Source organism: Puma concolor, chromosome F2, assembly GCF_028749965.1.
Source record: "Puma concolor isolate L17-30 chromosome F2, mPumCon1.1.hap2, whole genome shotgun sequence".
Taxonomy (NCBI): domain Eukaryota; kingdom Metazoa; phylum Chordata; class Mammalia; order Carnivora; family Felidae; genus Puma; species Puma concolor.
The window spans coordinates 72,147,506-72,163,091 of NC_141684.1; the positions used below are offsets into that span (position 1 = coordinate 72,147,506).

The 15,586-nt window shown below is 47.0% G+C and overlaps 2 long non-coding RNA genes across 2 annotated transcripts; one reads left to right on the forward strand and one right to left on the reverse strand.

Annotated features, from left to right (window-relative positions):
- Nucleotides 1-1,580: 1,580 nt before the first annotated feature.
- On the reverse strand, nucleotides 1,581-3,426 carry LOC147572103 (uncharacterized). Its single transcript, XR_015246524.1, has 2 exons — nucleotides 3,343-3,426; nucleotides 1,581-3,045 (listed from the first exon to the last, which is right to left on the reverse strand). It is a non-coding gene; the product is annotated as an uncharacterized LOC147572103 (long non-coding RNA).
- On the forward strand, nucleotides 1,876-7,716 carry LOC147572104 (uncharacterized). The gene is made up of 2 exons (XR_015246523.1): nucleotides 1,876-2,763; nucleotides 7,011-7,716. It is a non-coding gene; the product is annotated as an uncharacterized LOC147572104 (long non-coding RNA).
- Nucleotides 7,717-15,586: the final 7,870 nt, after the last annotated feature.

The following is a 15,586-nucleotide window of genomic DNA, read 5'->3' on the forward strand; positions in this document are numbered from 1 at the left end:
TTTCTATGAAAATCAGAGGTCTCTAAGTCCAAGGCAAATGTATAGAACAGTAAGGCTAATTACTATTTGTCCAGTGTTTTGAGGTTGGTGGTAAATACTATCCTCACTTGATCCTCACCTCAGCAGTGTGAGCCGGTCGGGATAGTAAATAGTTGCTAATTTATAATGTGGAAATTAACTTTCAGACAAAGCTTGGCAGAAGGCATAAAACCAACTGATTTGGACGTGAGTCTTTTAATCCCAAATCCTAACCTTTTCCCACTGTATTATGTGCTGGTCATCACTACCTACAATCTCCTTTAGACTGGCAGTTTATTTTCAATGCTCAGTTCCCTTGAAATCTCTGTGAAAACCAACAAATGTAGCAAATGGCAATCTTAGATCTCATTTTAAATGTGTTTTTCTTTCAAGTGATCACTTAATCAGGTTTGCCATGGTTAAACAAGGCTGAAATGGACTTCATTGTAGATACACTCCTAAAATTAACTATTTTTAAAAAGTTTCACTATCAACAGTAAAAAACGTCATTTACCACTCCATAAAGTTTGGAAATAAGATTTTTCTTTAAAAAGGCTTCAAACTGAAAACCACAGGTAAAATGTCAGTGAAGTGTACTATAGGACTTTTACCAAATCAGTGCCTAAAATGTTTTCTAAACTTGAAATTATTCAAGCCTACATACACAAGAGAAGCCCTTTCTCCAGAATTTATTTTTTCCTTATCAATTGTTGCAATAATCATTTGGTTTGTCCTGTAAACAGATATGAAACATGCTGGGAGAATACTTTTCTACAGAAATGGTAAAGAATTATCATGCATATGTTTTTCTTCCGCTTCAAATATTTTAAGTACATGACTCGCTTTTACCTTTACATAACCTCATTTATTTTTGCCTTATTTTACTAAAGAAACTTTCTTCTTATAAAAAAATTTTATTTCTTACTAAATTATACTTCCTTCCACCAAAGTGTAACAAAGTCAACAGACTGGTTGTACAGTAATGACAAAACCAACAAGGATCTCCTTCAGAGTTAAGGCTGAAGGGAAACACTTTGTAGTAGTTAAGATTTATTCCCTCATCCTCCCCCCTAAATATTACATCTCTCAACAATGAATTCTTGTTTAACTTTATTTAAAGTGTGTAGCAGGATGGTGTTTAGAAATACTACAGATCTAAATGCACGTATGTGGCATCGCCAGCTCTGAGTGAGCACAAGGAAGATGAGAATTCCAATTTGTTACAGTGACATCTAGTCAACAAAAGAAAAATGTTGAGACTACAGGATTTTTTTTTAGGTCAGTATCAGGACAATTTCTTAACGTGTTGATAATTGCTGTCCTTAAATTTAATAATAATAATCAAAGAGCAGATCTCTCATCATAATAGTCTTTCCTTCCACTGTCATTATTGGGGCATTAGGTTCAGCTCAGTTTTAAAGTTTCAGAGTCTGGGCTCAAAATGAACATTTCTGCCTGTTTGCATTGAACAGCGAGCCACTGTTCCAGAATTTCACTTCACAAACCACACACACTATCGCTGCTAAAAGAGATTTATAGTTAATTGTGACAAAACCATCAGAATGGTTTAAGTAAAATTTATTGTCTCGTTTTTTAAAAACGTTAACTCTTATGGTGAAACTTGCGGTTAAGAGAGGAGGAATTCAACGCTGAGAAACACAGCAATGCAAAATAAATCCCTCAGTAGATCCCTAAGGCTACTCTAACTTTTAGTCTCCCCGCTGATCATTGTGCATTCTTAAAGGGTAACTGGGCTCCCACCAGGATTGCCTGGGACCATGTTGGGAACTGGGAACAATAGTGAGCAGGGCGCAGCCCCCGCCCTGAAGAGCTGACGCGGGATGCAACACGCAGCCAGCACAGCCGCGCAGGGCTCTGGGCGCCCTGAGAAGGCAGGGGTGCACTTGGTCCCTCACTTTGGGGTTAGGAGGTGAGGGAAGGGAATGAAGCCACCTCCCAAGAAAGGAGGAGACCGGGGCCGTGTTGCAGAAGCTGGAGGGGACTCTCACCTTGGAGAACTGCAAGCAATTCCGGGAGGCTGGGACTCGGGGCAAGGGCGGGAGGAGTGGCCGGGGGGTTAAAGATCCAGCTGGAGATGAAGAGGGCAGACAGGATTGGGAGGGCCTTGCAGGGCGAAGTTAAGGAGGGAGGACTTGCTCCGAAGGCCGAGGAGAGCCCCTAAGAGATTTCGGCCAGAACAGCACGATCGGATTGACCTTACCACACAGTGTCTATCTGGTGGTGGCCGTGTCGCGATGGGGGAGGGGCAAAGCCCGGGGCCGAAAGACTAGTGAGCAGAAAACGACGGTTCTCCAGGTGGAAGACGCTGGGGGCCTGCACGGAGGAAGTGAGGGCACGGCAGGAGCGACCGCAGACGACCCGAAGCACGGAAGTAAACGGGCCCTGGGACTTGATGACTGCGGGGTGGGGCGGGGGGCTGATGGCCACGTAAAGCGGTTGCTAAGATGGGAGACGCGGGAAGTGTGCAGGAAAGGTGCGGAGCTCGGTTTAGGACACAGATTGTTAAGATTTCTGTGGCACCCTAGTTAAAGATGCCCGGACCTCGGGCCAGGGCGGGGGCTGCGAGGGGACCAGACGGCGTACGGAGGGCGCACAGAGGGGAAGGCGCCCCAGGACAGCTCCCCAGGGGTCCCCACCCCACAACCGGACGACTGCTTACAGGCCACCTTTCGTCCAATGTACGCTGCGAGACGGGGAGGGGAGCTCACTGCTCTCGTCTTCCAGGTGAGAAAAAGGAGACTTTGGGCTGGGGCTGGTCCAGGGTCACCTTCCGGTGGGTCTCGACCTCGCGTCCCCCGGCCAATCCCGCCCCTACTCTCCCCTAAAAGGATGGACCCTAAAAAGTAGCTCACATCCGATTGCCGAAACATAGTCTTTCTCAAAGTTTCCCTAGAGTGGATCCCATACGTGGAATTTTCACCTCGAATGCCTTTTGTTCTTTTTCTCCCAATCCTCATACAATGTGAAATGGTCAACTCTTCCCCTCCCAACAAATATCACCAGACACTACAAATATGTAAAGAAATACTAATAAATAAATCGGAAAGAGGCAAACGTTGGAACCTATCTCCGCCCGCCAGCACACAACTTCTCGAAGTTCGCTGAGCTGCATAAATAAACCTTGACAGATTCCGGCTTTACGCCGATTAACTGGGCACGTCCATCCCGCGTCCTCCCGGCCCGAGGACGTGCCGAGTCGCTCCCCCCGCCCCGTCCCTCCCGCCCCCGCCCCCCTCCGGCCGCACCACCTGCTCCCGGCGCCTCCCCCGCTCCTCCCGCTGGCCCGCCCGCGCCGGTTCTCACGCGCGAGCCGCGGCCCTCCCCGCCGCTCCCGTCCCTTTCACTTCCTCGGTGCTCCGGCTTCGGAGCCGGACCGCAGCGCGCCCAGCTTCCCAGCCCCGCCCGCACTCCCGCTTTTCCCCGCCCGCCCCGCGGCGCCGCGCCCCCCACGAAGCTCTCCCTCCCGCGCCGGCCCCCCGCGAGGCCTTCAGGGGCGGTCCCTGGCCGGCCGGCGCTGATTGGCCGTCTCCCCGGCGCCCCGCCCCCGTGCACGCGCAGGAGGTGGGGCGGGCCCAAGGCGGGCGCGCGCGCGCGCGCGCGCGGCGCGGCCCCGCGGGCGAAGCGTCCGTGACCCGCGTGCCGGCCTCGGCGTCCGGGCCCCCGCGTCTGCGAGGCGGGGGCGGGCGGTGGCGGGGTGCACTGGGGCTGGGGATTCACGTGGCCCCTCAGGCTCCCCGCCCCGCCCGCCCCCCCCTCCCCCGCTTGTCCCGGCAGCGCTCCCTGCTCGCAGCCAGTCGGGCGTCCCGCGGGGACTGGGAGCTGCCCGAGGGGCCGTCGTCGTCGCCAGCCCGGTAGCCCGGATGTCGCTGCCCCCCGCGGCGGGGCGGCCGACGCTTCTCTCGGCCCCGGGAGGAGGCTCGTCTTAAAGGGACAGCGCCGAGTTCGTGCCGGAGGGGGCGGGGCGTCCTGCCCTCCGTGCGCGACCTGTGTCCCGCGGGGACGCCGCGGCGCCCGCGCCCCGGGCCCCCTCCTCCGGGCGGGGCGCACTTGGGGCGCGGCACGCCCTGCCCCGGGATGGCCGCAGATGGCCGCCCAGAGGCCGGGTTTTCTCGGGCCCGAGCCGTGGCCGGTGGCGCCGCGCGGGGCCGGGAGGCGCCGGCCTGTGATTGGCCGAGGCCGCCGTGAATGCAGGACATTGTCTGGTCGCAGCCGTCTCTGTCCCTGCCCGCCGCCCTTCCACCGCCCGAGAAGGGTGCGGAACGAGGGCCCAGGTCCTCAAGGTGCCCCCGGCCAGGGAGTGCCTCCAGGGGTGGAAGCACCTAACTTTTCCGGGATCGTGGATTCTGGGAATGGCAAGAGGTGCTGTTTGAAAATACAGCATTCTCAACAAGGAAATAAAATCGTCGTGTTCGATACAAGGGTTTCCTTTAAGATTAAAAATATTAGGGTCATTGAAAAGGGCCAGCTGGTAGAAAATCGGGTTAGTTTTGTGTTCAAGGGCCTTTTAATTAGGATCTATGATAATTCGTCTGAATATCCTTCATAAAATTTTAAGCTGTATATCCATACATACATATTCATGTTTCTGTGAAATAACCTTGTTGTGGACAGTACAGCCTCTCTGGGTCTTAGTTTACATACTTGTAAAAAAGACACGCTCGACTGGTAGCTTTCCAAGTTTGTTTCTATTGTTAAAATAACTCTGATTCTGACTCTAGACTTAAAATCCTGGTATGTCCCGTGTGTGGGATCACATCTCAAGGTCTTGGAATAGAAGCGATCTTTTAAAGAGCCACGGAGGAGATTTTGGTTCTCAGATCTAAATGAATATATGTGGGAGTTATTTAAGTGGAGTTGTAATCGTTCAGTGTGTAATTTTGGAGCAAAGGAAAGTAAGAGCAGTAGAGAAGTGTGTGCAGATGAATCAGTTACCAATCCATGTGAAGAGCAGGATTTTCTTTCATCCCGAAGAAGTTTCCTAGGTAATGGAATATTATAATAAAGAATAACCATCTTTCTTATTTTGTTCCCACTATCAAAGGAGTAGAAAGATGGCAAAGGAAAGAAGACACATATGAATGAAGAGATCACAATTAGAAATGTTTGTTGAGTTCTGAATGTAACTGAATTATATTTGCTTTTTAAATTTTTTTTTTTTCAAACGTTTATTTATTTTTGGGACAGAGAGAGACAGAGCATGAACGGGGGAGGGGCAGAGAGAGAGGGAGACACAGAATGGGAAACAGGCTCCAGGCTCTGAGCCATCAGCCCAGAGCCTGACGCGGGGCTCGAACTCACGGACCGCGAGATCGTGACCTGGCTGAAGTCGGACGCTTAACCGACTGCGCCACCCAGGCGCCCCTATATTTGCTTTTTAAAAAGCTGGATAGGAAAAATTATTGTAGAGTTAAAAGCAGTCTTGTGTTAATACAGATTGTGTGTGTGTGTGTGTGCGCGCGCACGCGTGTTTAAAAATCTATTTAATTTTTTTTAAGTTTTTATGTTAATTCCAGTTAGTTAACATATAGTGTTATATTAGTTTCAGGTGCACAATGTAGTCATTCAACATTTCCATACATCACCCGTACAGATTATATTTTGTAGCATCAGTTTAATGCTGTCTTCAAAATTAAAAAAAAAAATCAATGATTTCATTTAATTGAACAATCAACAAGAATTAGAGACTTGGAAATGACAAACAAACGAAGGAAGGAAAACATCCAGAAAACGAGATGAATCTAACGGACATGATTCACTGCAAGAGACATGACCTCATTTCTTATTAGAGGGATTTCCACTAAACCAGATTTGATGTTAAATAAATTTATTTTACAGACTTTCCTCAAAATTATACTAATTTAATATGAGGTTTTTGTGTCAGTCTGTGTGTGTGTGTGTGTGTGTGTGTGTGTGTGTGGTCATTGTTGTTTTGTGGTAGGAAAAAAAGAGATACAGTGAAAAATTTAAAACATTGTTGCAGCTTCCTCAGTGGCAACTGTTCCAGGTCCTCAACCTCACCCATCACAAAATAGGAATAAAAAAGCAGAAATCATCAGCAAAAACATTCTAGCTGTCACCAGAACTGAAACACAAATAGTTGTGTGGATGTCTGTGAGTGATACAAATTGACCTTTGATTATTTAAACTTCTAGCATTTAAATTGGTAATTTCTAGGGGCACCTGGGTGGCTTAGTCGGTTAAGTGTCCCACTTGCAAGCAGGCCATGATCTCGCAGTTCGTGAGTTCGAGCCCGGCGTCGGGTTCTGTGCTGACAGCTCAGAGCCTGGAGCCTGCTTCGGATTCTGTGTCTCCCTCTCTCGCTGCCCCTCCCCTGCTCATGCTCTGTCTCTCTGTCTCAAAAATAAATAAACATTTAAAAAATAAATAAATTGTTGATCTCTATAATTAAATTGAATTTACTTAAAAATTATTGAATAAATGATTAACATTTAGGGATTAAGCTGAGTGAAATAAGCTGTTTATAATCAACACAAGCAGCAGGTTATATAATATAGTCTATAAGGTATGAAATGACTAGCCAACTAAGTTTGAGACTTTTCCAGCAAGTCTTTTCCTTAGGACTTTTGCTTTGGTATTCTCTATATAATTATAGACCAACCTATAGAGAGTCATAATATTTACAGAACACTTGGTATATGCCAAACAGTGTTTTCACTATCTTCTTAGATGCTCATGAAAACCCTAGGGGGCGGCGACATTATTATCCCCATTTTACAGATGCAGAAGGTTAGGTAGCTTGCCCAAAGTCCGACAGTTGGGGTGCAGTGCTGGGAATCGGGCCTAGAATCCTGCCTGACTCTGCTCAGAGCCGTGTGGCTGTGTGTTCTCAATCGCTCACTAAGCGGACCTAGTCGTTTCTGAGGGTATGATTATTAACCCATTTTTGATCAGATTTTTTTCAACAGTCATGCATTTAACTATGTTAGCCCTTTCATCCATTTATATTTCAGGTAACCCTGTGGATACAAGAGTGCCATCTGTGTGTGGTTTGCTGCAGAAAAGTGAAGCATGCCTAGCATCTTGAAGAGAGGCACCCCTTCAAATCTGCACCTCTGTTCTCTTTCAAACAGACACGGACACGGGCAGTAGCACATGGGAAAGTCTCTCACCCTCTGCTTTTCCGTGTTTTCTCTTTCTCTTCTTTCTTTGTCTTTTTTCAGGCGCACGGCTTCGTAGCACCCCTAAAATCCCCACTGGCCGTGCTTGCTGTGTCTAATTGGTGTCGGTCCCGGAAGAGGTGCTGGGGTACTCAATCATCCAGTTATTGGCTGAATGCTGACAAGTCAGTTCTTCAGAAGATGGACAAGAGCGGAGGAACCAAGGATGCATGGCAGGAATTTGGGGATTCGGTAGCATAAAACTGAGAGAAAGGGCCATATCTTCAAGACGCCCCCCACCTTTCTTCTTCAGTCTGTGCCTTTGGCTGAGAAGTGGTCTTAATGAGAGTCGAGGGTAAAGGGTCTCTGCCCCTCCCGTTTTCCTTGGCCTCTTTAGGCCTGGTTCTACAGGTAGTAGCCAGTGCTGGGCCCATCTGTGGCTCTGCCAAAGACAGGGGAAAAGGGACGGTCAGCCTCAAATCAGTCCCTGTCACTGCTTGTTCACGGTGCCCGTGTCAGGAGGGTTAAGAAATCAGAAATAAAATTATTCTGAAGGGGATCGTTTTCGACTCATTAATCCGTGTGATTTCTGATGCTCATTATCACTGAAAATTGAGTTGGCTAAGTCTGTTTAACTTCTGTGATTAAGGATCAGCGTTAGGATTTGAGGTTCCGGGGACTGAGAGGGATAAAAGGATTGTGTTCAGCCGTCCTCCGCCCGCACCCACCCCACAGCCAGCACCCAGCGCTCTTTGTCCTTGGCCAACAAGTGCCTCTCCATCTCCAGTAAAACACTGACAGGGAAGCTGACAGAGCAGCGTGGGGGACGGGACAGCATCAGGCCGGCCCTATCCACCATGTCCCACTGCCATCAGGGGACGTGACAGGTGCACCTGCAATCAGAGTGTTAATACCTAAGGGGCCAGTCGGGGCAGGGAAGATGGCTCTGTAGACCTGACTGAAGACTGGCCTCATTAGCCAGTGGTTGTCTTTTTATTATTCGGTTTTTACAATGTCCCATAACTAAGCTCTTGCCATCTGATATTTGTCAAGGCTAAATGTTTAACCATCTTACAAAAGTGTGACACTATTTTAGATCTAACAGGAAGCACCTACTCATTTGTCTTCCTAGTTCTTCTTCACACTCGACAGGTGGCCACCCTCTCTTCCTGGGTTCCAGCACACGACCGGTTCCGGCGTGTGCCATCTTTCTTTAACCCCTCAGCCTGGGGGGGGGGGGGGGTGATGGCTTCCCACAGCGGCTGTCCCCGGAAGCCTTACCTCGCTGATTCTTTTCACTCTGCCCACACTCCTTAAGAGTCTTTTCCAAAGTCCCAGTGAATGTGCCTTGCCTTTCCTCCTTTGATGGTGCCTGCCCCAGACATCCATCATGGTCTGGCTCCTACCCACACCTCCAGATTCATCTGTGGCCTTTCCCTTCTGCATGTTTTTACTCTCACACGACCAACTATCCCCCCCACCCCCACCCCTCCCCACACACACTTTGCCCCTGGAGCATGCTGTTCTTTCTGTCAGAAATACTCTCTCAAGACTTCCTCAGTTCCTTCCACGTGGGCTGCCTCTGTTATTGCATTTACAAGAGCTTTGCCCTAAAACTGGAAGTTCCTTGAGGTCGGAGAGCATGTCTTATGCATCCGCACACATAGGTGCTTAGCACAGTGCCGAACACACGGGAGAACGTGATGAAAGAATGGTCAATACAAACCGAAAACGTTTCATTTCCTCTGTTGACTCTTTTTCCAGATCAGCTGTCTAGCTTTTCAAAATTTCATCAATTCAAAATTGAAGCTTCATTCATTTCAATCTTGTCAATATTTATGTAGATGAAATTATACCCTTTCATTAGCATTTCCATGATAGCATGCTTTTGCTACACTGTATAAACAGATATGCCCTCAAAACTTGAGTAAATTAATATTTCTAATTCAGCTGTTTACAATTTAAGGTAAGTTGATTTCTTTGTTAGTGCTGAAGGTTTTCGTGTTGTATAACAATCATTTTTTTAGGTTATGTATTTTGGAAATTCTACTTTCCTTACATCAGATTTGCCTTAAGAAAAGTAGTCCTGTGTTGTCCTCTACTGCGTAAGTAGATTGAACTGAGAAGTATCACGTTACTGTTTTTTGCCTGTAAACGCAAAAACAACGACGATGATGTCACAGTCATATTCTTTTCAAGGCAACTGCATCGTCTGTGTGTTTTCGGGAGTTAGAGGAGGGGAAGGACCAGGTACTCCTCTGTCCTTTCCCCGTGTTTCTCTCTAGCTGTAGCAGAGACGTTTTCTATAATTGGTTTTCCACGTTTGCCAAGAGTCTGTTTCCTCTTAACATTCAACATGTTTAACAGAAGTCTTGTAATAGTTCCAAAAATAATAAAGTTGGTCCCAGGCATAAAAATGATCCATACACAACACGTTTTGTTGTTTTCTTTTCTTTTCTTTTTTTTTTTTTTTTTTTTTTTTTTGGTCATGGCTTTGGTTTGTTAAGTTCTTTTTAATAATTTTTAGTGTCAAATCACGTGGCAGTAATAAAAAGGTTTTCTTCACAGTAATAAAGCCCACTGAAGAAATACAATCATTGGCTTGTATAGGGCAAGAGTGACCTGCACAAGGAGCCCCCCCCCCCCGGAGGGCGTGGCCACGTCAATGTCGCGCATTTCTGGTTTTGATGGAAGGGGGAGGTTCCGGTGAAATTTAACTCTGTGTCCTCAGAAGGAACGGAAGCTTAATTCGAGGTACATGCCTCTGATATATTGGTAAGGCTCTTCTCAGTCTGATGAAATGTATTTCTCACATTGTCAAATGCTAACGTAAAATACGCTTTATCCCTTTTCCCGTCACTCCTGGAAGGTGGCTATGGTGTCCCAAAATAACTTTCTCTGCTTTAATCGATATTTGACAAGTGAAAAGATGTAGTTTTCCTCTAAAAGTGGTAATTTATAATAATAATTATTATTATTATTATTATGGCATCTTTTAATTTTTTTAATTTTCAATTTTATGTATTTATTTATTTTTACTTCTTTACTTTGAAAGAGACGGAGACAGTGTGAGGAGGGGAGGGGCAGAGAGAGGCGGAGGGAGAGAATCCCAAGCAGGCTCTGCACTCTCGGCACAGAGCCTGATGCGGAGCTCAAGCTCATGGAACTGCGTCATTATGACCTAAGGCGAAACTGAGAGTCAGTTGCTGAACCGACTGGGACACCCAGGCGCCCCAATTATAGCATCTTTCAATGTTTAGCGCATCTGGACTTGGAAAGAGCTTTAAAATCCCGGAGAGAAATCAGAGGCGCTGGCAAACGGGCGGCTGTGGAGCTGACAACAAAATCTCTTACGATTTCGTGCAAGGCCTTTTACCCGTTTCTTCATCTCAGGATTATTCGAGTCCAAAAGATAAGACCAGGGAAATAAAAATAAATAACCCTGAGAAGGGATATCGCCCCCTGCATCACTGTTTGAGAGCGTGTCCCAGAGCTGGCAGTATTTTCCCCTGATTCACACCCGGGTCTGGGAAACCCGTTTCGTGCTTGTCCCGGGTCCCCTTCTCTCTTCTGAAGGAGCCCAGTCTTTCCCACGGGACCTGGATGGGCCGTGAGCTCAAGGTGTTCAGGGGACCGAGGGCAACCCCGATGTGAGAACCCTGACTTAGAGCACCCCCAAATGAAGATAAACCGAGAGTGCCACACCTGGTGAAGTGGGAACCCCTTATGTATTCTGTATTTTACCCCCTTGTGTATTAATTTTGGGATAGATTTCCAGGAAACAGAAAGATTTGGGGGGAGGTGTGCAGATAAAAAAGTACTTCCCTCCAGGGCTGGATCAAGACGCCTAGTTCAAATTATGTTATCTCCTTGGTGGTAGAAACAGAACAAAACAACAGTGTTTGGGGGGGGGGGGGTGCAATTGTCATCCAGTGGGGAAGTATTGCATTTAGAATCAATCTGTACTCGCTTCCTAGGGCTGCCGCAGGCAAGTACCACAGACTGGCCGGCTTAAAGGAGAAGGCGTCCCCTGGTTCCGGAGGCCGGAAGTCTGAAACTCAGGTATGGGCAGGGCCACGCTCCCTCTGAGCCTCTGGGGACAACACTTCCTTGCCTCTTCCTAGCTTCTGTGGCTCCTGCTTGGCGTGAAGCTGCCCAGCCCAGTCTCCGCCTTGGGGGCCACAATGCGCTCTCCGGGGGGGCCCTTCTCCTCAATGGATTAAGCTCCCTCTCCTCCAACTCCAGTACGACCTCACCCGCAACGATGTCATTTCCAAATAAGGCCACATTCCGCCAGACCTGGGGATCCTGAGATGAGGAAGAGGTGGCCTTTGGAGGAGGTCCAAGTCAGGGGGAGAGGGCAAAGGAATAGGAGGGGCTCACAGGGTGTCTTCCAACCAGATGCCCGGCTACCCCCAACTCCGATTTTGAGTGCATGGCCCTGGAACCTGGGTTTGGAACCAATCCCAGACATTCCGACACAAGCAGCCTCACCTGTAATCCACTGCCATAGGTGGCAAGACCCCAGGAGGGCTCCACCCCTCCCAGCCTGACCAGAGCAGCACCCCCCCCCCATGTGGGCTGCGTGTGTGTGTGTGTGTGTGTGTGTGTGTGTGTGTGTGTAAGAATTAACCTACTTGTGGGGCGCCTGGGTGGCTCAGTCGGTTGGGCGTCCAGCTTTGGCTCAGGTCATGATCTCCTGGTTCGTGGGTTCGAGCCTTGCGTTGGGCTCTGTGCTGACAGCTAGGAGCCTGGAGCCTGCTTGGGATTCTGGTGTCTCCCTCTCTCTGCCCCTCCCCCCTTCATGCTCTGTCTCTCTCTGTCTCAAAAATAAATAAACATTAAAAAAAATGTTTTTTAAAGAATTAACCTAGCTGTGGAGAAAGCAATCAGGAAGTTGTTGTTAGAGTACAGTGACAGGTGACAAAAGCCTTTAACGGTGTCATGACAGCCATTTTTACTGTTGTGAAGTCTATAACACTGACCTCAAGCATTTCAGACCAGAGCTGTTCATTCATTCACCAAATATTTCGGTGCCAAGTCGTACTCCATGCTTTGGGGTCTGGGGGGGTTTGCTCTTAATTTGAAAGCACCAAATTCAATACATTTAGGAAATCAACAGAAGGTTACAATTAAATTTTTTTTTATTTTGCCAATTATGGACATTTTAAAAATTGCCATCCTAACGGCAAGGACTTCAATTATTTTGGGGGGGGGACTTCAATTATTTTATTTTAAATTTGTCTTTATTTATTTCTGAATTGGTAATCCCAAAAGGTACAAAGGATGACAGGGCAAAGTAAATGTCTTTCCCACAGTAAGGCAACTGCTGTTACTTGAGAAAAGCCATTTTAACACCAAAAAAGTAAAAAGGACAGAATCTCGGAGGAAAAGAGAGCCTTTTCCAAAAGAGAACAGGTAAGGGGAAAATATGAGTCTATATTTTTCCTTTTTTTATTCCTCCATTAATTTTTTCCAAGTATCTTCAACACTTTTTTGTTGTTGTTTAATGAATGAAGCATCGTTCCAGGTGCGAGGCATACATCAGAGAACGAAACACTGAACAAACCGTCCCCTGCCCTCTTGAACTTAGGGGAACCGCGGGAACTGAGTCTGAAATCGGGACACAGAAGTCCAGGCAAATGAACAGGGAGAAGCCAACAGAAGCGGGAGTCACCCGGCGTCCTTTGGGCACCAGGGGGGACGAAGGTGGACGTGCCTTTAGTCCCAGCCACCTAGCCATGCCCAGGACTGGTCAGAGGCCAGGCCAGCCAGCCCGGCAGAAGGACTTCCCGTCCGGGTGTCATCGGGACTCCAGGGGCAGAGTCTGACAATCGAATTCGGTCCAGACGTGAGCAAAAGTGTAAGAGGTGTCGGGAGGCAAAGGGGATCTTGAGGAACAGAGAGGAGCGTGATTTTGATTTTTTGACGGGGTTTCTGTTCATGCAAAGAAACCAGCTAAATCTGCCATTTATTTGCAGGCTTCGTTCTTCATTCTTCCAGCATCTGAACACGCCTCCGAACCGAGGGGGCGCCTGAGCCGTGGTAAATGACTGGGGCTCTGCCTCTGGCTCTCCTATCAGGACGTCCGGTGGGAAGCATAAACTGCAATCTTTACACTTTTTTTTTTAAATTAATTAATAGACTTTTCAATGTAGTTTGAGGTGTAGATAAAAGTTTTGGTATGTGCTCTCATGCGTCCCAATTTCCCGTTACTAACATTGTTCATTGGCTGATGATTTGTTGTAATCGGTGAATCCATATTGATGCGTGATTATTAACTAAAGTCAACAGCTTACATAAGGCCTCGCTCTTTGCGGCGCACCTTCTGTGGGTTTTGACAAATGTATCATGACACGTATCCACCCCGTAGTATCACACAGAAAAATTTCGCTGCCCTAAAAATCCCTTGTGCTCTGCCGGTTCAGTCCTCCCTCCCGCTTAACCTCCGGCGACCGCTGACCTTTTTTTTGTATGTGTATTTTATTTTTGAGAAAGAGAGAGAGCACGAGTGGGGTAGGGGAAGAGAGAAAGGGAGGCAGAGGATCTGAAAAAGTAGAGAGCCCAATGCAGGGCTCAAAGCCACAGTGAGATCATGACCTGAGTGGAAGTCAGATGCCCAACCGACCGAGCCACCCAGGCACCCTGACCATTGATCTCACTCTCTCCACAGTTTTTGCCTTTTCCAGAATGTCATATAGTTGGGACCATACAATGTGTGGCCTTTCCGGATTGTCTTCTTTAACTCAGTGGTACGCATTTAAGGCTTCTACATGTCTTTTTGTGCTTAATAGCTCATTTCTCTCTAGGGCTATCTATTTTCCATTCTCTGGATGGACCACATTTGTGGTTCGATTCATCCATTAAAGGGCATCTTGGTTGCTTCTAAGTTTTGGCAATCGTGAACAAGGCTGCTATAGATTTTTGTGCGCAGGTTTTTGTGTAAACAAATTTTCACCTCACATGGGAAACCACTAATGAGAGTTGCTATAGGATCGTATGATAAGAGTATGTTTAACGCTTATACTTTTCTCTTAAGAAACTCTTACCTTTATGTAAAATTTTGAATGCAGGGAAAAAAATGCAGCGTAACATTTTGTCTCACAATACTATGTCGCATGCAACTTATTCTTGATAGGAGTCCGTCAGTTTGGGAATCTGTAATTCACCTCACAACACAAAGCTATGAAAACTTTTTAACACAGCTTCTTGGGCATTTGACTTTAAAACACAGACTTTTTTTTTTTTTTAATTTTTTTTTTCAACGTTTATTTATTTTTGGGACAGAGAGAGACAGAGCATGAACGGGGGAGGGGCAGAGAGACAGGGAGACACAGAATCGGAAACAGGTTCCAGGCTCCGAGCCATCAGCCCAGAGCCCGACGCGGGGCTGGAACTCCCGGACCGCGAGATCGTGACCTGGCTGAAGTCGGACGCTTAACCGACTGTGCCACCCAGGCGCCCCCAGACTTTATTTTTTAGAGCACTTTTAAGTTCACAACAAATTTGACGGTCCCATACCCCTCCCCCACATTTGTTTTTTAATGCTGTCATTTATAAAAATATATTTGCACGTATATTTGTTAATTAAAATGGTGATTTTAAAAAAAACACAACACCTACAACTTTTAAAATTCAGGAGCAACAGCAACTCACAGAAACCGGGATAAGCCATGCACACTTGTGTAATGGAAACATCATTTCTCCTGCCTCCCACCCCCTGCCTTGGTCATCACTCAGTTCACGTGTAAACTTGGTGACATCATTTTTTCCAGGCTTTGCAAGCGTATTTACACTGAAGTAGGATTTTCTGCTTTTGTCATTATTTTCACAAAAAATGGGATCTTACCATAAATATTGTTCTGTAGCCTAAATTTTTTTCTTTATATTATGGATTTTTCAGCTTAGTGCATAAAAACTTTTTTTTTAAGTTTCTTTTTTTTTTTTTAAACTTTTTTAAAAATTTATTTTGAGAGAGAGAGAGAGAGAGAGAGAGAGTGCGCGCACACAAGCTGGGGACAGGCAGAGAGAGAGGAAGAGAGAGAGAGAATCTCAAGCAGGCTCTGCATTGTCAGCACAGAGCCCCATGTGGGGCTCGAACTCATGAACTATGAGATCATGACCTCAACTGAAATCAAGAGTCAGTCACTTAACTGACTGAGCCACTCAGATGTCCCGTATTTCTTTTTTGTTTTTTAAGTTTTTATTTATTTTTGAGAGAGAGAGAGAGAGAGAGAGAACAAGATCAAGTGTGCATATGCGGGGGAGGGGCAGAGAGAGAGGGAGAAACAGAATCCCAAGCAGGCTCCATGCTGTCAGCTCAGAGCTGGACTCAGGGGTTGATCTCACGACCCTATGAGATCATGACCTGAGCCAAAATCAAGAATCGGACACTTAACCCACAGAGCCACCCAGGTGCCCCCTTTGTG